The sequence below is a fragment of the Haemaphysalis longicornis genome, unplaced genomic scaffold, assembly GCF_048455015.1.
Source record: "Haemaphysalis longicornis isolate Haplotype H1 unplaced genomic scaffold, Haemaphysalis longicornis Haplotype H1 scaffold_7, whole genome shotgun sequence".
Classification (NCBI taxonomy): Eukaryota; Metazoa; Arthropoda; class Arachnida; order Ixodida; family Ixodidae; genus Haemaphysalis; species Haemaphysalis longicornis.
Window position 1 is genome coordinate 39,503,592 of NW_027526422.1, and position 21,920 is coordinate 39,525,511.

Consider the following 21,920-nt stretch of genomic DNA (forward strand, 5'->3'; position numbering starts at 1 on the left):
AGAATACTCATATTTTGTACGGAAACAGTGGGCACGTGCGCGGCATGCTGGTATATAAAAAACCGCCAAGATGGTGGCCTTCGCGCCTTACTAATTTCCCCCGCGTACTTTCAAAAGTAAAAGACACAGCCCTGTCGTCACCCCCATCATCGTTGTCGTCTCGCGTAGCAACCGAATTCTCCCCGGAAGAGGGCCCACAAAAGCAGCACCATCGCAGCGCTACGGGACTTCGTCGCGCATGGGCTTCCCATGGGAGCCAACGCCCGTCTCCGGAGGGGAGCCGCGTTCTGTCTTTCCCCGGTCCTACCTCAGCGTTTCGTTTTTTCCACGCTTCTATCTCGTAAGTGGCCCCTTGTACACGCGTTGACGAAGTGGCCAAGCCTGATCGAATTCCCCCTCGGCTGCGTACAGAGCTACTGCATTCCTAATGCTACTGTGTTCGCAGCACAGTAAGAGTGCAAGCGTTGTATCCTAGAGGATGCATCGAAATAGAAAAACGATGAGGACACAGACTAGGCAAAAATGTTGAGGTGGGTTCATGCATTTTCGCCGTGGAAAATAACTCTTCATATAAATTTTCGGGTACCGCATTGTCCCTTGATGTGATTGGAGTGCGCATTCCGCTACCCTATCATCTTGAGATGATGCTCTAGGTTTCTGAAATGTAGTTGACGTTAAACTTCGGCCAATACGTGAAACCTGTACTACAAACGTCTGTGACTACACATTGACATCACTCGGAATCAGGCATTCGCCATCAGCCTAAAAAAAATGTTCGAACAGCTCAGTCGATGACGTGTAAATCCACGCTATGTACTCTGTATGCACGTAAGTGTATGATATTCGCTGTCTACCTTAAACCGGGGTTGCGGGCCTCCGAACACTGGCAATCCTCGGCTCTTTAGCAGTGTTCGACTGTTCACAACTTTAAGCTTAGATGGCCCTGTAAAAAATAAATCGAACAATTAGGTCAGCTCGATTGCGATGACAAAGCATCGGGGAGTACAGAATGTTTTGATCCGGGTTTACTAAACTGAGCAGTATTAAGCTGTGTGGATTTATTAGTAGCAACGGTGCACCGCCTGCCACGTCCCCAGGATGCCAGCTTTGCAGCTCCTTCTTCACACTTCTTTGGCTGGTGAAAAAAAAAAAGGGGGGGGGGGGGGAGGGGAGCCTATGGTTTACATGGGTGCCGCTTCGTTAAATTCCGCATGGCCGTCTCTATTTTTTCTGCCGTTCTCTCGCCTCTTTTCAACGGGGTTCTTTTACACCTTTGTGCCGTAATGTTTCCCCCTTTTGAACTTTTACTCGATTGTCAATTTCAGTCGGAAGAATCGCGCTAACCTCTGTTACGTGCCTATGGTTTGCTTGTAATGGGCTCAAGGCTTGGTCTGCACTATCTAAAGTTTTCATAGATAAAACCGCCAGAAGTTTTAGTATTTTGCGGATTGCTTAACCATATTGCCTTGTTTTCGACGGCAATCCATAATATTAGAAGTTTCTTTTTTCTAGCAGTGGTAGATACACGTGAGGTGAACTGTTGCCCCTCTATTCTAATGGAGGGAAAACGCCAGCTTTGCAGTTTCTATCTGATCTTTAAGGGTGAAGGTCATCCCGAGCGAGCTTGTATCGAGCGTGATGATTTCTCTAAGGCCACGACCTTATTTATAAGTTCCTTCGTGAAAGCGCGCGCATCATTCTCTTTGAACGCTCAACATGTGTTTCTCGAAATTAACTTCAGTGACTGCAGCAAACAAGGACCACAGCAACAACAACAAAAAAACGTTCTACGAATACTTCACAAACACATCGGGGGGGGAGGGGGGGGGGGAAGGCACGAAGCTGCACTTTAGCTAAGAGGCACGCCTTAGTGGAGGGCTCAGGATTAATTTTGACCACCTGGGGACCTTTATCGCGCGTTTTCTTTTCTCACATTCATCATGACAATGGCCATCGAGCTAAGAAACAGCTGTGTGTTAAAATCTGTAACCTGTACGTTACGACCAAGGGCGAGAAGCATGCTCACTCAGCCCATAATATAATATTCGCAGGCAAACGCTCATGCTTTTCATAACCATGTGCGCGAAAGAAAAAATCCGAATCCTAAAGATTTGTAGAGTTTTATCCTCTGATTATGTACATGCACACACATATACACATAGAAGGAGACTAAAAACGCATACGCATTCACCGAAATCTACCAATTACTGACACATAGCAGGAATGTCGCGTGCTGCCGCCTAACGTTCGCGCCGAAGAAGGCACTAAGACAAGAAACGGATGACGCAATTATTGGAGAGAATTCACAACTTAGTTCTTCGAGTGCCATTAGGAGCGAAAGGACAGATTCTAGAAACATCAAGTCTTCGCCGGCTCTAGCTGTGCTCTTGCAAAGTAGGAAGCAAAGAAACAAGAGAATTCTTGCAGGCATGCATGAAGATTGTTATCGTTAAATGTCACGTCGTCCTTATCGCGGGAGATATATTCGCTGCCGCGGGATTAAAACTCGTAAATCAATGACAGACACTCCGTCTGATTCTGTCGCCGCATGCATGACTCCACGCAGAGGCGTCTTTCACTTGAGGCCATTAGGTGGAGTCCTTCCATGCTTCCATGCGCCGAGACGAATGGTCACGATGGGCCGCACTCGATTCTTATTCGAACAGCACCGGGTAACAAGTGCGGGGCCATTACAGGAGTGACAGTTGTTCCTCCCTGCTCGCTTTCGCAACCGACAAAAACTGAAAAAAACCTTCCACTGATTTCCTTGCTGGTTCTCGAAAATTTCGTTTGGCGCGAAAAGAAAAACTGAAATGGGGCACTCAGCTGAATCTCTCCAGAAGGTTGAACGGAGGTGAGGGCTATCGCAGATGGGAAGAGCGCTGAGTGCCCCCGAACGCCGAGATAATAAAAAAAAAACGGTTTCAAAGCTGTTGCGTCGAGGATTTGTAGTCGCCTGACAGCAGTGAAAGCGGATTTCGACTCCATTAAGTCTGCAGTTCAAGCAAGCTAAAGTGGGAGTTAGAACGTGTTGCATGAGGCGAACAGAAGTAAGCTCTTAGATGGTGCTAGAACGGTATCTTTCGCCATGCGGAATAAATTAAACAGAATAAAATGTGCAAGGAAAAGGTTATGTATTCGGCATAATGTGTTCACAGATCGAAACAAAAAAGGGGGGGACAAATTAGGACTTCTTACGAGTAAGTATGCGAAAACATTGTACTTTATATTAAGCTAATCGCTCGCTTGTGTCTTGTCTTAGGTAGGTCAATCGTGATTTTGGAATGTTTTGTTGCGGCAGTATCTTCCTCATCGAATGTGTGTTCATATATATATATATATATATATATATATATATATATATATATATATATATATATATATACAGAAAGAAATGCCGGCAGTCTACAACGCCAAAGAAGACATAGGGGAATGGTTGGACCATTTGTTACCGTTAGTGACGTTACGTTATTATTATTTTTTATTAATTAGATGATAAAGAAAGAAAGAAAAACACGCGCCCAGAGTGGGGACCGAACCCACGCCTTTCGATTAGATCTCGAATGCCTTACCAACTCGGCTATCTGGGCGACTGTGTGCTCCTTCACTTCTGGGGTACTTATATTTACTACAACTGTATCTGACGCTTGAGGGTGGTAGCCAGCGCCGCTGCATGACGCGAACGTCTACAGCCTGTCATAAGCGGGCAACTGGCGGGAAACCCTCTTATGCTACCTTGGCATCAAGGCTGCCAGAACCGAGGCCCTCGCTAAGCTTTCGCACGATAATAGGGTTAACGAGCCCCTCATTTCTAAACCCTATATATATATATATATATATATATATATATATATATATATATATATATATATATATATATATATATATATATATATATATATATATATATATATATATATATATATATATATATCCATAAATATATATATATATATATACATAATAACGGTTGGTAGTCAAGAAAACCTCGGAAAGGAAAGGGGAGGTTGTGGTGGGTCATAGAAAGAGATGAAGAATTTTTTGAGTCGAAAAGGAAGGGCTGAAAAAATGCCCACCGGGTGGGATCCGAACCCACGACCTCCAGAATGCCGGTCTGGTGCGATAACCACTACGCTACCGGCGGGGCTGTTTCCCCAGCACTTTCTCGGGTAACCCGCCGCGGTGGCTCAGTGGCTAAGGCGTTGCGCTGCTGAGCACGAGGTCGCGGGTTCGATTCCCGGCCGCGGCGGCCGCTTTTCTGATGCAGGCGAAAAGCAAAAACGCCCGTGTGTAAGAGATTTCGGTGCACGTTAAAGATCCCCAGGTGGTCAAAATTAATCCGGAGACCTCCACTACGGCGCACCTCATCGCCTGCGTTGCGTCGGCGCGTTAAACCCTAAAATCAATCAATCAATCAACTTTCTCGGGTATTTATGTTGAGGTATTTTTGTTTCCTGCACTTGGGGGTGGTAGCCAGTAGCGTAGTGGTTATCGCATATATATATATATATATATATATATATATATATATATATATATATAATAAGGGTTGGTAGTCAAGAAAACCTCGGAAAGGAAAGGGGAGGTTGTGGTGGGTCATAGAAAGAGATGAAGAATTTTTTGAGTCGAAAAGGAAGTGCTGAAAAAATGCCCGCCGGGTGGGATCCGAACCCACGACCTCCAGAATGCCGGTCTGGTGCGATAACCACTACGCTACCGGCGGGGCTGTTTCCCCAGCACTTTCTCGGGTAACCCGCCGCGGTGGCTCAGTGGCTAAGGCGTTGCGCTGCTGAGCACGAGGTCGCGGGTTCGATTCCCGGCCGCGGCGGCCGCTTTTCTGATGGAGGCGAAAAGCAAAAACGCCCGTGTGTACGAGATTTCGGTGCACGTTAAAGATCCCCAGGTGGTCAAAATTAATCCGGAGCCCTGCACTACGGCGCACCTCATCGCCTGCGTTGCGTCGGCGCGTTAAACCCTAAAATCAATCAATCAATCAACTTTCTCGGGTATTTATGTTGAGGTATTTTTGTTTCCTGCACTTGGGGGTGGTAGCCAGTAGCGTAGTGGTTATCGCATATATATATATATATATATATATATACATATATATATATATATATATATATATATATATATATATATATATATATATATATATTTATATATATATATATCTATATATATATATATAATAAGGGTTGGTAGTCAAGAAAACCTCGGAAAGGAAAGGGGAGGTTGTGGTGGGTCATAGAAAGAGATGAAGAATTTTTTGAGTCGAAAAGGAAGTGCTGAAAAAATGCCCGCCGGGTGGGATCCGAACCCACGACCTCCAGAATGCCGGTCTGGTGCGATAACCACTACGCTACCGGCGGGGCTGTTTCCCCAGCACTTTCTCGGGTAACCCGCCGCGGTGGCTCAGTGGCTAAGGCGTTGCGCTGCTGAGCACGAGGTCGCGGGTTCGATTCCCGGCCGCGGCGGCCGCTTTTCTGATGGAGGCGAAAAGCAAAAACGCCCGTGTGTACGAGATTTCGGTGCACGTTAAAGATCCCCAGGTGGTCAAAATTAATCCGGAGCCCTCCACTACGGCGCACCTCATCGCCTGCGTTGCGTCGGCGCGTTAAACCCTAAAATCAATCAATCAATCAACTTTCTCGGGTATTTATGTTGAGGTATTTTTGTTTCCTGCACTTGGGGGTGGTAGCCAGTAGCGTAGTGGTTATCGCATATATATATATATATATATATATATATATATATATATATATATATATATATATATATATATATATATATATATTGTGGGCATTGGGGGTGTACTGTTATGATATTTATGCGTGGAAGCGACATGACCATTCTTATATCCAGTGGGGAACGGGGCGGGTCAATCCCTCTGTTCCTTCTACCCATCCAAACCCATCACCACTGTCATCTGTGTATAACCATCATCATCCCCGGACAGTGCTTTCTTTCGGTGGCCTGTGCTCGGGAGCCCAATTAAAAGTGGTCCTTCAGCAACTCGGAGCTCTGTCTCTCAATATATATATATATATATATATATATATATATATATATATATATATATATATATATATATATATATATATATATATATATATATATATATATATATATATATATATATATATATATATATATATATTTATATATATATATATATATGTATATATATATATATCAAAGTTGCAGTCCTTATTGCCAGTGCTGTCTGGCGTTTTAACAGTGTTTTATAGTGCCGAATAAGGTATGATTGCCTTTTTTTTATGCAGAAATAAATAATTGAAAATTCAAGTCGAGAAAAAATGCCCCGTTTTCTCCGGAAGCGGGAATCGAACCCACAACCTCCGCATAACGCGTGATATATGATGGTGGGATATATTTTCTGCCCTTTCTTTTTTTGTTGAAGCCGCAATCGTCGCTATGGAATCGCCCATCACGCTAACCTAAAGCCTTAAATTTAGGCCTGCGTACTGGCGCGTTCAAATACCAGCGCTTAATACCAATGGGTCACATTTGTTTATATTTGTAACAAAACAGAAAAATCCTATAACAGACACATAAATACTACCAATGAATTAGATTACTTAGTCACCCTGAATAATTTGTCAGGTGTCACCTTATCGAATGTGTTCGCCACACTTTTGTTAAAAGTAAGCTTTAGTTAACGCTCAGTCACTGCATCATTGCTCTGACCACTGCAATTCCTTTTGCGATAGCTATACAGGATGTGTGCATTACCATCAGTATGTCATCGTACCGCCTGACCCCCGGCCATTGTTCCGTGTGCTACATTGCGGAATCTTATAACAGATTATACTGTTACACAATGAAAGGGAAATTTAACGCGCGGAGCATGAGATGGGACTTTTTGGGTAGACGATCTTTAATTCGTCCACACCAGTACTCCCCTCCGAAACGAGTAGCAGTAGAAGCAATGTAGCGAGTTGGGCCGTCAGTACAAGTGCACCTTCGAAAAGAAAAGCAGATCTGAAAGAGACAAAACTGCAGAACAAGCAGAAAAGGTGATCGCTGGGCGAATGGGGCAGTTTGAGGTACCGGCCTGCCTTTCTGCACGTGTCATCTGTTTTAATATTGTTTCTGCTTCCAAGGCGAGGTCGAGGACTGCAGTTTCTTGCCAAGGGATTAAGTGCGCCCCTTGACAGTTTTCCCTGACATATCTGTTGTTATTTGTATCTGTAAAAAACTGAACTTGTCCACTGTATTGTCCGCAAAAACTGACCACGGAACTCACTTCCTTCGCATTGATGACACGTATGGTTGTGAAAGGCAGGGCAAAGAAAGGTATAGAGCAATATCCACGTTTTGGTGCTTTTTTTACTTATTCGGTTTTGCTTACTTTCTGCGTAAAGGTTTAAAACAACGTGATTCGCCCTTTCTTTTTTGTTGTTTTCTGTGTAAACACATTAAAAAAAACAGGCGCATTTCATGCCCCGTGCTATATCTCTGCTCCGAGGCGCAGCTGATGTTGCAGGCCGGCAGACTTATTTTAACCAGCTGGTGGTATTAAACGTGGATCAAAATCTCGTCACACGGAGCAGCTCCTGCGGTCACACTTGTCAAGTATTAACAATTTGCAGGTGTCGGATCTTTTAACAAAATTATGAAATGCAAAAACTTCGCACACATCGTGTGTGGGCTTTCGCTGTGGCGCAGTGGAGCACTCCTGGAGCCTGACTGCTCCAATAAAGTCGCAGCTAGGGAAGGGCAAAGTCATTTTATATCCCCTGCAAGCTGCCGAGAATGACATTTCGTTTGGTCAGCTTGCACTACGCACGCGCTTCCAGCTGCAACCGACCATTGCTACATTGGTGCTCATTCATTTCCCCTGTTGTTACATAGAGCGTGATAGTGTACAATTGACTGGAGGGGGAAGTGCGTGAGCGGGTGCGAAGTTGATGGTACGTGAAAGAAAAAAAGGCCTGAATTACATTGACTCTGCAATATCAACAACGGACGGTCGAACCGTTGCGGCATGAACCGGTAACCGTTATTTCGTTTTTCGGTTCAGTTTTCAAAAATACCGGTTCAGTTCCGGTTTTCAGTTCGGTTCAACACCCCGATATATATATATATATATATATATATATATATATATATATATATATATATATATATATATATATATATATATATATATATATATTTATTTATTTATTTATGTATGTGTGTGTGCTCATGTGCGTGTACGTGGTTGTGTGTGTTTTCGTGAGTGTGTGAATCAATCAATGAGTGAGTTAGAGAGCGTGTAACACTTAGCATGTTCCTAGTTCGATGCTCTAAGCCAGCGACATTTGCGAGCAGCATTCATTCAATCAACTGAAAACTAAAAAATTACCTGTCCGTTTTGATGACGGTTAGATATTGGGTGGTTATATTGAAAAATGCCCTTTAGATACTTCTGAATACTTCTAAAGTGGTGTCCCCATGCTTAGAAAAAGGAGCATCGACAAGAGCAATTGAGATGTACCGAACCCGAGACATGAATGCAATAACAATTGAGCAACTAAGTTAAGTGCAACCATTACAGTTAGTTATTTTTCGAAGTATCTAAAAGTGCCAAGATATTAAAGCGAAGCTTTCTATGTGTCCCTGTAGCGCCCGTGTGCCCTACGAACAGCATTGCTGGAAAGCGAAATTTTTCTGGTGATGATCGTTACCCTGGGTGAAGCGAAGAAAAACGCTTCCCGTGGTAGGAATGGAACCTCGGTGCTTTGCGTTATGAAGCGTACTTTTATGCGATTTCTCCATTCCGACACGGTCGAAAAAGTTTGGATTTGGAGAAGGTGCCTGGACGAGAAAAATAATTAGACAGAAAAATCCGGCACCCCTCCGTCTAACGACGACGATTGTTGAATGTGGGGCTTTCTTCTTACGAAATGAAACGAAGAACGATCATTTTCAAAGCAGTTGTGATCAAATTCCAAAACTGCGTGCCAGTCAAAGTCACACATCAACGAGGCAGAATCCAACCCACCAATGAGTCGAAGACCAAACTAAGACGACAACCAGGGAATCCCTCACGACAAAGCCTCGCGTTGAACCATCGTCGTCGTTAGACGGAGGGGTGCATAATTTTTAACCAATATTTATGTTGCAGTAAACGCGGATTTTTTTTTAGATCTATGCCAAACAAAAATTTAATTACGCTTTGCAGTGCCTTCTGCAGTACGCCTACTCTTTCTTATCGGCTTGCAAAACTTTCTGACTGGCCATATGAATGCGGACTACGGTACAAATACTTTTTATGATGATTGAAATGACGTTGTTTGCAGAGTGAAAGGTGTGAAAGAGCCCGATGAACGAGAAATAAATTCCATAAGGGTAGGCTGACGGGCCAGTTGGTACATTGTTAGACTAAGAAAAACAGCGCAAACGACGGGCCGAAGAAAGGTAAGACAAAACCACAGATACTATAACGGTTGCACTTCACTTAGTTGCTCAATTGTTATTGCATTCATGTCTCGGGTTCGGTACATTTCAATTTCTCTTGTCGATGCTCCTTTTTCTAATCATGGGGACACCACTTAAGAAGTATTAAGAAGTATTTAAAGTCAAGTTTTCAATATTACCCCGCAATATTTGACCTTCATCAAAATGGACAGGTAATTTGTTAGTTTTCAGTTGATTTAATGAATGCTGCTCGCAAATGTCGCTTGCTTAGAGAATCGAACGAGGCACACGCTAAGTGTTACACACTCTCTCACTCACTCATTGATTGACTCACACACTCACGAAAACAAACACACACAAACACACGCACAGCGCCTGTGGTTTTTTCTTACCTTTCTTCGTCCCGTCGTTTGCGCTGTTTTTCTTAGTCTAACAATGTACCAACTGGCCCGTCAGCATAGCCTTCTGGACGTTGTTTCGTTCCTGTTGAAAGCCATACTATAAAATATACAGAAAGAGGTTCCAAAGTAAATACTGTAGCGGGAGCTCTTGTTAGTAAATGCCAGAACTGGTATAAAAAAGTACAGACAATGCAGTGACGCGTAGAGTAGTAAAGGTGAAATATACGACAAACCCCGCTAATAATTATTACACGTTTGTAAGCCAGAAATATTTTAAAACACGGAATGCATAAGTATACAGTGCAACAAACTTCTAGATTGATCATAAAAAAGATTGGTCTAGTAATGACTTCACTTGATACCCAGAGTGCAAAACCGGGCGGGAGAATTAGCCAGATAAAAATGCCCTGAATGAGTATTTAAGCGAGGAAAGAGGTTACAGACCTCCAAGTTCAAAGGGGACACTGTTCCAGGATGTTTATAACAGCAACTTCTACCGATTGCTTTCCATAGTTTGTGCGCACTCTCTGAAGCAGATAGTTGTGTTGAAGTGATAACCATGTGTGTGTTGTTAGGATTGTAAGCTGTTTTCTATTGATTATGTAAAATTGTTCCTGATTAGTGGCGAAACGATAAGCAAGTATTCCCAGGTTATAGACTACTAGTTTGTCAACTGTGAGGAGGTTAAGGTTCCGAAAAATAGCGGCGTATGAGCGTTGTACTGGCCTGCATGTTATCAGTCGCACCGCTTGGTTTTAAACATGCTCAAGGGGAATTAGGAATGAACGATAAGTAAGGCTCTAAGACACGATACACCAGTTGTTATGGCTGTGAGTAAGTGCATAGTAAAGGAAGGTGAGCGTTTTTAAGGCCCTCAAATTGCAGCAGAAGACTTGGCACCTCACAAGCCACAAAAACGGTATTTGCCCGAAACTACTGCAGATTTACGCTCGCTTTCCGGAAGAGCGGCGAGAAAAGTAATGTCCTTCGGACAAATTTCTCGATCTTGGCCCATGAAACGAATTTTTATGGTCCTATACACCAAAAGAGCATTTTTTTTTATTCCAGCCCCATCCTTTTCACACTTCCGTTTTCACCGAGATGAGACAAGGGACAAAAAATAGCGACGGAGAGGTTTTCATTCCTTCTGGCGTGTAGGAACTATATCTTCCCCACCATCGACCTCGAGCGCTAACAAGAGGCGGACAGGATCAGTTTACATTTCGAATGTTTTATTTTTTTAGTTTCTGGGGAGCTGAACATAATTTTTTGTATTTAGCGTAGCTCTTTCTTACGGACTGAAGCCTTCAGAAGGGAATATTCTGTGTTTGTTGATACCGATAACGCCATTTTCTCCTAGGGGGAGAAGGGGATTCAGTTCCCATATCAGCAATGCATTGCGAATTCATGTGTTGTCCCCCGTTATGAAGTAACTATCCCCTCCTTGGTACTCATTTTCTACAAGTTGAAACGCCCCTGAAAGTCTAAAAATGGCAGCAGCCATCGCGGGCTCCCTCACTAAGTCATGCTTCAATCTTTCTTCGTTGAGTATTGACGCTGATCTATAGGCTACCAGTAAAACATGGAAATGAGAAAAGTGCTAGTTTTGTGTGAAATCGCCTCAAATACCTACTGAAAGATGACTTCTAGCTGCCATGGACATATTAGCGAAAGAATAAAAAGGACAGCTATACTCTGAACAGGCTGCAATAACTAATGTTGCTGATAGCTCCAGTCTCTGCCTACTTAGACTCTGCCTACTTAGACCCAGGCGTGACGGAGTAAAACGTTGCCGCTGAACAAAACGTGAAGGAAGCTCACATCAACGCACGACACTTGAAGGTAGCGAAGCTGTACGCAGCCTACACGACATCACGAAGGTTTGAGTCTCCGATTGCCGCCGATTTGCTTCTAATTCGTTGCCGTAATGACCTTTATTTCATCATTGTTTTTTATAAGGGCGATATTCTTTCATTTTTTTTTGTAAGCGATAGTCTTTGCACATCACCTTAGAATGGCATACGCTATGATGTGTCTTTCTCGTTCGGAACAGGTGTTGCCACGATTACGGCGAACGGTAAAGTTTTTTTTTGGCAAATCTTGGCCAATGTCTCTAAGTGGGTATGCTTGGCTTGACGAACGTGCGTAGGGGACGATGGGCCGTCGTCGCGATGCACGCACACGTGAGCGCCAGGCATTTTCTTTGTTTTGTTAATTGCCGGGCGATCACCGCGAGGCCCGCGCTTACGAGCGCGTGCTCGGATATTTTGTGGTATTTTTTATTGCGGACACGAAAAATTGCGATTTTCTAAGCAGATTCGCTGTTAAAAGATAGGCGCACATCACTTGTTCGATGGTGTTATCAACGTCAAACAAAAATAATTATGCATATTCCTATGGGGTAAGTGCTCGTGCACTGGCCCTAATATGCATGACGTTTCACCGCGGCGGCATTCGCGAAAATCCCAACAGCACAGTCTTCGACGTGCCTGTGAGTGCACTGCGCAGCCACACACAAAAAACCAGCTAGAAGGCGGCCCTCCCGCTGTCATGACTTGCACATTGTAGTGTGTGCGTGCGCGTTATATGAGAAAACAAAGGAGGCAGGACTCCTTGAGTATTTAATGCGAAATAATTTGCTCTCTCTGGCAGTTAAAAAATCCGGCAAAACCGACAAAATGCTGACGGCTATGCCGATAGCACAAAGAAAAAACTAATGCATTTGAGTTGAATTAAAATATTGGTTTGAATACACGCTCTGAAGGTGGTTCACTGCGAAGCTGTCAACGACACCCAAAACGATTACTCATGCGACGTCACTTGAATTCACACACGTGGCTCTACAAAGAGTGAAACCAGAAATGACCGTACGCAGCAGCGACAGCAGAAAGAAAGGGGAGAGGAGCGTCTGGTGAAAGGTGAGGAGGGGGGCGGCACGCGCGGCTATGGAGCCCTCTCTGTCACTGCCTACCCCACACTCCTGTTTCATGCGGCGCCACCACGTAGCGCCCTCTCCGCCCTCGCCCTCTCCAGACACTGTTAAGTTCCCGGTAATCCAAACGACTTGAACGCCCTTACAATTCATTTTGCGTTTGCACTCCACACGAGCGCTTTGAATGAGCGCAGGTAATAGACCCGCCGCTGTGCTCATTGAGTGCACTGTCTGTATCCTTGTCCCCTCGTGTGGGCGTCGCTTAGTCGGTAACACGACAGGCTGTCGCTCCGTTACTCTATTCGCGTCCAGGTTCGATTCTTGGCGGTGCCAGTAACTTCTTTTGTTTGTTCGTGGCAGTTTTCTGTTGGCGCTCGTGGTCCGACAAAACCCTTGTTGGGGTAGTGGTATAATGCTTCGCAGTAAAATAAGGTAAATTTAGCCTGGATGAAAATTTGATTTGACATAAGAACGCGGGTTTGAACCAGCCTGATGTTAGCAATGTTATCGTGCACTGAAACAAGCGGCTATGCGCATGTCACCCGGGTACCCTTTGAGCGAACCACCTTTTGAGGTTGAGTCCTTCGAAATAGAAAGCCAGAAAGGGCACGAAGTGGGAATTAGCAGAACCTTTCCCAATCGCATTACCCCACAGAAAGCCGAGACACCTAAGGCCGACGGGACGCTTGTATTGGCTTTTACCGGTGGGTTTCCGGCGGTGGGTTTTGAATGAGCCACCTTCCGAAGGTGCGACGGGCACCAAAAACCACACTGCCCCGGGTACGGTACGCGGCTATGCATGAACCTTAGAAATTCAATCGTCATCGTCGTCATCATAATCATCACCACCATCATCATAACAATAAATAAATAAATAAATAAATAATCTTTAAATCGATTAGTCTACCAATAAACTTGATTGTTAAGCTCTGCGCACTAGTGCTTGTGAAATGCGCCTTGTAAAGCGTGCTTTGCCTGTTAGACAGCTGTGCCATGCGGTAGAAACGAACAATACCTCAAAAAGCATTTTATGCAAGTTGTAAGAAGGACCACTGGGTCCTTCTTGGATTTTTGCATTGCGAATATCGATCTCTCCAGTGTACCTTGTCCTCTAAATATATATTCTTAAACGTTAAGGTTACCTAAATTGTAGCCCAAAGACAGGACACTAGGGGTAGCGCTTCACATTAAGGTCTAACCAAATGAACCAGTTCCCAATGGTACTAGTAATTATTACTTGTTGTCAACTCACCAACGCTTTATACAAAACCAGGAAAATCAGGGCTGTTACCCCTGAAATGAGAACTGTTACCCCAGGGCTGTTACCTCTGAGAATCAGGGCTGTTACCCCAGGGCTGCCGAAACTTAGTTCTAATGGCAGACAGGTTGATAACTTATGGACCAGTATGAGAAACACCCGTAGAGCATCCACCCACAGCCCATGTCATTTAATTGACCATTTGTTCCCCTTAGATTCCCTTAATGGTCATTTAATTGACCATTTGCCCGACGCACTTTTTCGGACATGACAGTTTATTGAGGTTGTTTACACTATTTTCTCGGAAAAAGGACAGTCCGTCGCAGTGCGGAACAGCCGCCTGGAAGCGAAGACGAAAAAAAGCAACACGTACTCATGAGTTATTCTTAGATATAATGAAATAATCTCGGCCTCTACTCAGGCTGATTTTTATTGTATTGTAAACAATTTTTGTTCAGGTCCCCGTATATCCCTAGTTATTTTTTTTCCTAATGCATTCGTATAGCGCAGTGTAGGATCGGCAGGAAGCTTACGGGAGCAGTCAGTCTTCGCTTTGCAGCGGGTATAAATAGCACCCTTAGTGGCAATAAGTTCGCGAATGTGACTGCCCGGTTGGTACTGCTTCCAGCTGTTTACTGCTTGTAATCACTGATGTTTTGCCCAAAATAGCAAGTGCGCTTAGACGCATTGGTTTTTGTCGGCCTTTGTCATTGCCGTTTTTATTATTTTAATTATAATAAAATATAAGAAATTAACTAGAATAAATTATAATAAATTTTAATTTTATAATATAATTATAATTTTGCTCACTAAAATATCTTGTGATGGCGTTGTTTTCTGTGCAAAGCACATCTTGAAGAATTCTGCCAAGTTTTTTCGCGTCGGTTTGTGTAATTGGGCCTTTTTTGCGCCCCTTCTCGAAGTTAACCTGAGGCTATTGAAATGACACCGTTGCAAAAACATTACAGTTGCAACGTGGTCGAACAACTGCAAGTATATATTTGCAGACAACTTTCCAACAACTATCACAGCCGGCATGGTTTATACGCGCAATTTTTCCACAAAACAAAACTTGTACTCATTTGAATCAAAACCCTAAAACGCAAAACCTAAACGAAATTATAGCCTAAGATTTACTCCTAAGCTCAAGCCTATCCTTCTGTCGCGTCTTCTGTTTGTTCAACAATACAATAAACCCAACAGTCCGGAAGCGAGTTTTACGAAACGAACTTCACCAGGACAGCTCTGCTCTGTTAACGCCAATCAATTAAAACCACCGCATCATCTTTACTCAACGCTGTCAAAAAGTGGACAGATTACTGCACACGCAAAAAAGGAAAGGCTGGGTGCGAATGGCGCTGCAAACAGTGTTCGGGTTGTTTCAGCCATTCTTATCTAGTTATTTACCGACTGATCCTTTATTGCAAAAGAGGGACGACCAAAAAAAGAACAAAAATTACAATCCCCTTTCTTTATATAACAATGGTTAAAACACGAAGCCTTCTCCTATGCAACATGAGTCAAAGTGACAGTCCAAAATCCAAACTGCCTCGACGTAGTTGGTATGGCGAAATCGGATAGACATCGACTTTGTAATTCCAGGGACCCATGTTCGATTCCTACCACGGGAAGCGTTTTTTCCTCGGGCTTTTTACGTGCCCTTGTGGAAACCCGTGGTGTAAGTTGGCTTTCCGTCAGTTGTTTAGATTTTGGACGGTCACTTTGGACTTTGAAAACATTGGCTTTCGACCAAAGAAAGCTTCGCGTTTCCACCATTTTTCACTTCACTCACGATCACCATCATCGTCAGAGAAAGTTGGCTTTCCTTCACTGTGTTTTGGTTTAGACGGTTTCCATCATTAAAAGAAATACAGATTCGCCTTAAAAACCTGCCCCGCGCTTCGCGTGTGAGCCACGCAGCCGATGTAAAGGTGACGTTGCCAGCGCCTTTGCTGACAATGACAATGTCACACAGTTTGGAGGTTTCTGGGGTTAATGAAAAGTAAACTAGAAGAATCGTAGCCGTCATATCGTATCTCAACACAACTCTAGTTTAAAGAAAGCATACATTCTGCTGCCCACATAAAGCAGTCCAAGAAAAGCGGCGCACTATATTCGAACAAATACGGAGGCCAGTTAGTTTTTACAGCTACGATAACCTTTCATTGGAATTGAAAATCAATGACGCCACAGGCACCAAGCTCTAGGTCCGGTCTTTCAATTGACTGTGTACTGGGTTGACACACGGTCTTCACTTTTCTTGAGCCACCCTAGATCTTTTTGTTAAAAATGACTCCACTTAGTTGAACGTGTAACTGGCAGCCGCGATATCGGGCCCGCATTATGTTTTATTCAGGTATTTAACTGTGTTAAACGCGAGGCTCCTCTAAAAATGTGCCAGATATCATGTCTCTGACCTGTGCTTATTACATAAGGTAGCCATTACATTTCATAACAAAAAAAAAAAAACGGGCTGGTTTACTTTGAACGTTAAATAAATAACATCCATCAGCGATTCCATACCACGAAAACAAGAGCCTTGCGCGTAATACTTAGTTTTAAAAATTTAAAGGGCGCATTTGTGCGATGGAGTTAAAACGCCGGAATATGCATCAAGACAACGTTAAGCGAAATGCTCGTCTCCGTTGGCACGGCTTGCGTCGTCGTGGCAATTTTGTATTCACACACTTTTCTGTAAACAGCCTTGATGGCAACGTTAAATGGGCCCTAAGCAGTATGCAGTTTATGCAAGAACAGTGAGGAAAAATCAAGAACGAAAACTTAAAAACGGGGCTTTGATACCACATTCGTGTATTGTATTTTGTGTGCGTGATGAATTACCCTCTTTGCATATCAAAAGCGTATATTCTAAGGCTACGAACGCCTAAAGCTGGTACGCCGAAAAAAGCCCTTCTGGTGGTGTTATAAAACTATACAGCGAAAATTTCACGTTCCTCGGAGTTACTTCTTTGTACAGCCTTTTTACAACAACGTTCAAGCCCGTAGGTCTCAGTGTTTCCATCTTGTCAGCCAGTCAAATACCCGGAGTGCTCTTGAATATATGGATGGCTCGTCTCACGTACATCCCTAATGATATGGACACCTATTATTACCCCCTGCATCAACTACAAAGGTGATATTAAATTTATTTATTTATCATATGTACTTCCAGGTGCCTTAGCATTCTAGAGAGAGTGAGTTACAAAGTATATAGCAATCAATGAATGCATCGCACAAAGGCGGCAAAAAGACAACGAAAACATCAATGACGTTGAATTAAATTGAATAAAATGTGGACTTAACGAAATAGCGGTTACAAAATAAAATATTACCAATGAAACGCAAAGTAAAATATTATTACGGCAATAAATGATGCAGAAGCAGCACGGCTAGTTGGGCCAGTCGTGCATACAAGCAAGCCAGAAAGCGCTCAATGAAGGGCCAATGGACAAAAGGAAGCCAAAAAAAGCGCTTGTTTGTGTTCCTTCAGTCCGTCCACCATCCCTTGTGAGCTCTTGATCTTCCAAGTATCTTTCAAGTAAAGCGGCCGAAAAATAATGCCCACAATACTCGACGAAAACCACCATAAACAGGTATAAGCGCAATATTACGGGGTAGTGATGCCACGTATACCCGTCGGGTGTATATACAATAAGCAAATCCAGGATTGCATGCGCGGATCAATATGATATTACACCTTCATGTGGGTGATCTCCCCAAGAAGAGCGGTTAGTCGGTGGTTAAACAAGTGTATTTGAGAGGAATACATATCGACAAAATTTGAAGCAAAAAACGGGAAAAAATCATTAGCCGTTCCACTTGGGGAAAGCGGATGACAAGCGAAGCTTGAGTCTGGACTACACTTGGGCCCCATTACGACGACAAAAGAGAAGGGAAATTCCAAATGAAGAAGGGCAACTTTTCTTGATGACGGGACCGGTGCCTCGAGGAGTCGGAGGAAAGTAGACACGCATCATTCGGAATGCCGCCTGCGAACGTATGTGGCCGACGCGGAACGCACAGCGGCAGACGTTTGAGAAACCTTTACTATCTACCTGAGGCGCTACTGATCTTGAAAACGGCGCCTAATTGTGAATAATCTATTGAAAATGTGCACCCAAAAGATAAGACGTATAAGATTGAGGTCTAAATCAACCTTTACCTGCAAAGTAGTGCTTATTATCAACTAATCTACTCAAAAAACATATCAAGTGATGATACGTATAGGATTCAGATATAAATCAATGGTGTGAACGGCGTGCGACATTGGTGCGGATCGAGTGCAAATAGCACACGCACCGGCCGGAACGTTTTTTTTTTTTTTTTCAACTCATCCCGATAGTGAGCGCCTAGCGCTTCATGCACAGAACTTTTGGTTTGCAGAAAAAAATACAAAAAAACCTACCATTATAAGCCTCGCTTTAAAAATTTGGGCTAGTGACTTGCATGGTGCGGGCGGAGCGCGATGTTTTACCAAAAAAAAAGCCCTGATCCGAGATGAATGAGAAGAGAAGTCGATATATTTATGAATGGGAGCACTCATCACTTCAGGACTGAAACATTGCGGCTTCGTGCGGATGTTGGTGGGGCTGGCTACTGTGTTGGAGCGTACACGACTGGTCGATCGAATAAAGGAGGATTAGTTATATGTTGATTGAATGATTATTGTTTTGTTGTTATAATTACACTACAGATGTGTATATATAATTACAGTAAACCCTTGTTAGCAGAGTTTTAGGAAGAGAAGCTGATTTCGTTATAAGCGCTACTTCGTTAACACCGGTTGTGATTTACCTTCCACAAACTGCAGTTGGGTCCATGGAAAACCTCGCATAATGCGGATCTTCTAAGAAAGTGATTTCGTCATTACGAGCGTTTACTGCGCAATAACCGACCGAACGACCGACCGACCGACTGACCGACCGACCGACCGACTGACTGACTGACCGACCGACCGACTGACTGACTGACTGACTGACTGACTGACTGACTGACTGACTGACTGACTGACTGACTGACTAGCACTATCCCGTTGCCAAAGAATGGGATGTAGTGTGGTTTTCCCAAACGTGGACAGAAGCGTCACTCCAGGTTCTTACGATTATTGGTGCCTAGTCCAAATCACAAGGAAAACAGTATTGCAATGTACGATAGCCCCGTCAGACCAGTCACCCTGGCTTTGGTATCCAACACAGGCAACCGAAGAACATTATTATTATAGGATGCTTAAAGCGAGACTCGATGCAAAAAGACGCCGACCAGTTTTGCAGCTTAGTTTCCGAATACCGGCGACTGCCTCTTGCAGCAAACCTCAGTGTAATATCCACAAGAAAGGGAAAGTGCGAGTCCAACCTTAGATCCAACATCATAAACTCAAGGAACTACTGGCCCCTAATTGTTGTAGTGGACACAAAGGCAAGCTCTATGGCTTTGAATAGCACAAATGAACTAAACTCGTTTGTGTCCCAGTGTCCACCTAAACTAACGCCACATCTTGGCTGGTTAATCGGTGAGCGATAATTGCTGGCATACATTTTGTCGCGTCGTTCTCGTGATAACGTTAAGCAATCCGAGCAAAGACACGCCTTATATAAGCTTCGTTCTTTCGCGTCGTAGCCCAATATCTCCGAGTGGGTTTGTGCTTCTGTATCTGACCTGCTCCGCCCAAATCCCTCCTGCTTTTCGTTCTAGCCTGCCCATAAGCCAATACCCAATATCGACTTACATCACACCGAAGGCTGCAGTAATCCGACAGAATCACGTGTCACCTTTCCGTAGCTCCGAGCGAGTCGAGAAATTGATTGCCAACACCCGTCTTAGTTTGTGCACGCCTACAAAGCTAAGTCTAAATGATCAAGGCGAAAATTGGCGGCTTAAGAGAGCATAAACGGGTAACTGCTGTCCGCATTTGTATACGAACCAAGCAGAAAGAAATCGCTATCTAGAGTTAGTATGGCTGCAAATGAATCTTTTCTGAGGTAAGAAAGATCGAAACAGCACTGACATCTTTATCGCCAAGAGTGACTGCGAAAAAATCGAGGGGTGGTCGCGTGTATGCTGGCTAGTGACGGAAAAAATGGGGGACGTGGTTTTCTGTCGCCAACATTTATTAGCAGAGAGCCACCATTAGGGAGACGGATGGGATCAAACCGGTCTCCAAAGAAACTACTACATTCAAACAAGAACCTGCTAGTATACCACGGTGCCTTCGACGCCTCAGCTATTTCGTTCACACTTGGCTTCACCATGACTTGTGCGAATGCAAAGGTACGTGCTTTTTTAATAGGTAAATTATTTGCTTTACGTACCTACCTACAGGTTAATAATTGCGTTTGTTCAGAGGTTTTCAAAGGAAGATTACTTGTAGGGGACACATTTTTGCAGGGTACACAACAGGACATATTTAGCATCCCCTATAATCTTATGTTTGATGAGTTCAAAACACATCAAGCTACAAAGGAGGCGGTACAAAGTATCGCTATTTTTATGTACAATATTTGCTAAGTACTCCCCACAAGAACGGTCAGACAACCTTACGCTGTTGTATAGCGTAAGACAATGCTCCTGCACATAGACCAAGGCACTAACCCTGGAGCAATAATGTATACTGATAAAATTACGGGTAACAAATAATAGAAGTACGCTAAAGGAAGTATTATCTCGCTTGAATAACCTTTTCTTCTTGCCGATTGAGGTATCTCCTCGTAAGCGTGCTCAGAATAAAAATCTCCCTTCCCGTATCCTTGAAATATTTCACAAAGCTTCAAGGCGAGATAAATTAGCTATACAGGAAGTTGAAAATGTCAGCGTGTCAGACAAGCGAGACGATGTGGCGAGGCTCGACCCTTACGTGGCGACCCATACATGGCGATCCACACGTGGCGATATGGCGAGGCTCGATGGAACATGAACGCTGCACAAAGCGGTTGATGGCAGCGTTGATCGGAAGCGCCGAAAACAACCGTCACGCTGTTTGAAGCCCTAAAGCTACGCCCCCGCTGAATTCCCCGCATCGCCATTTTCCCGGCTCAAGTAGGCGGCGACCCGTGAAGGGGCATTATTCATCTCCTCGGGCGACTACAGACTGTGGTCGCGACATTGGTCTCATTGTCGGGCGGCGTTCTCGTTCACCGTGCTGATGTTATGCAGCCGCTTAGACGAAGGCGTTGCACGAGCAGCTGAACTCAGCAGGAGTGTTCCCAAATCTCTTGGGAAGACAAAACATTGCGTCACTGGTCGGCTCCCGCTTTCTCTCGCACGCTTTTAACGATATCCACACTTTTTGGCTTCAGTGCACGGGCAGTGGTCACAGAATCACGAAGAAATGAAGGTGTGCAAGATGTTTTGCCGCAAATTGCTTTCTTCTTCCGCTTATTCTGTATATATAAGTATGCCTACGTGACGAGTGCCTTATATACTCACGGGGTAAATAGTTCTCTCTGACTTAAATGGCGCTCGTAGAGTTTAGCTTAGTGCGGCAAACCCAACTCTGCTGTGACATCAGGCTTGCAACGTTGGGTAAGGTAACTTAGTTTTTATAGTCATACATTGAAATGAATGGGGAAACCGTTCCTCTACTCCTGGCTGAGTCAGCACCTCCCCCCTTACCCCGAACCGCATATTTGGAATTCGTTATTCCAAACGCCTTCGTATGTGGCTGCTCTTGAATGAACGCGAAAATTGTATTGCAGCCGGGAGCTGACGCCCGTCCTTCACAACTCCATCGCCTACATAATCCTGAAGAAAGCGGGCTGGGGGTGGCAGCAACATCCGTTTCGTAACAACGATATGGCTGACTGCGGGGGCGCGCGTATGTTTTTGAATGATGCGGGAATTGCAGAATCCATTTCGGTTATTTTGAACGCTGCTGAACGAAAATACGACGGGGCTCCGGCACCTT

At 44.0% G+C, this 21,920-nt stretch overlaps 4 non-coding genes across 4 annotated transcripts; all 4 read right to left on the reverse strand.

Moving 5' to 3' along the window:
- Positions 1-3,518: 3,518 nt before the first annotated feature.
- Trnar-ucu (transfer RNA arginine (anticodon UCU)) lies at positions 3,519-3,590 on the reverse strand. The gene has a single exon. It is a non-coding gene; the product is annotated as a tRNA-Arg (tRNA).
- Positions 3,591-4,071: 481 nt separating this feature from the next.
- On the reverse strand, positions 4,072-4,144 carry Trnaa-ggc (transfer RNA alanine (anticodon GGC)). Its single transcript has one exon. It is a non-coding gene; the product is annotated as a tRNA-Ala (tRNA).
- A 506-nt stretch (positions 4,145-4,650) lies between these two features.
- Positions 4,651-4,723, reverse strand: Trnaa-ggc (transfer RNA alanine (anticodon GGC)). Its single transcript has one exon. It is a non-coding gene; the product is annotated as a tRNA-Ala (tRNA).
- A 576-nt stretch (positions 4,724-5,299) lies between these two features.
- Trnaa-ggc (transfer RNA alanine (anticodon GGC)) lies at positions 5,300-5,372 on the reverse strand. Its single transcript has one exon. It is a non-coding gene; the product is annotated as a tRNA-Ala (tRNA).
- Between the last annotated feature and the right edge of the window lie 16,548 nt (positions 5,373-21,920).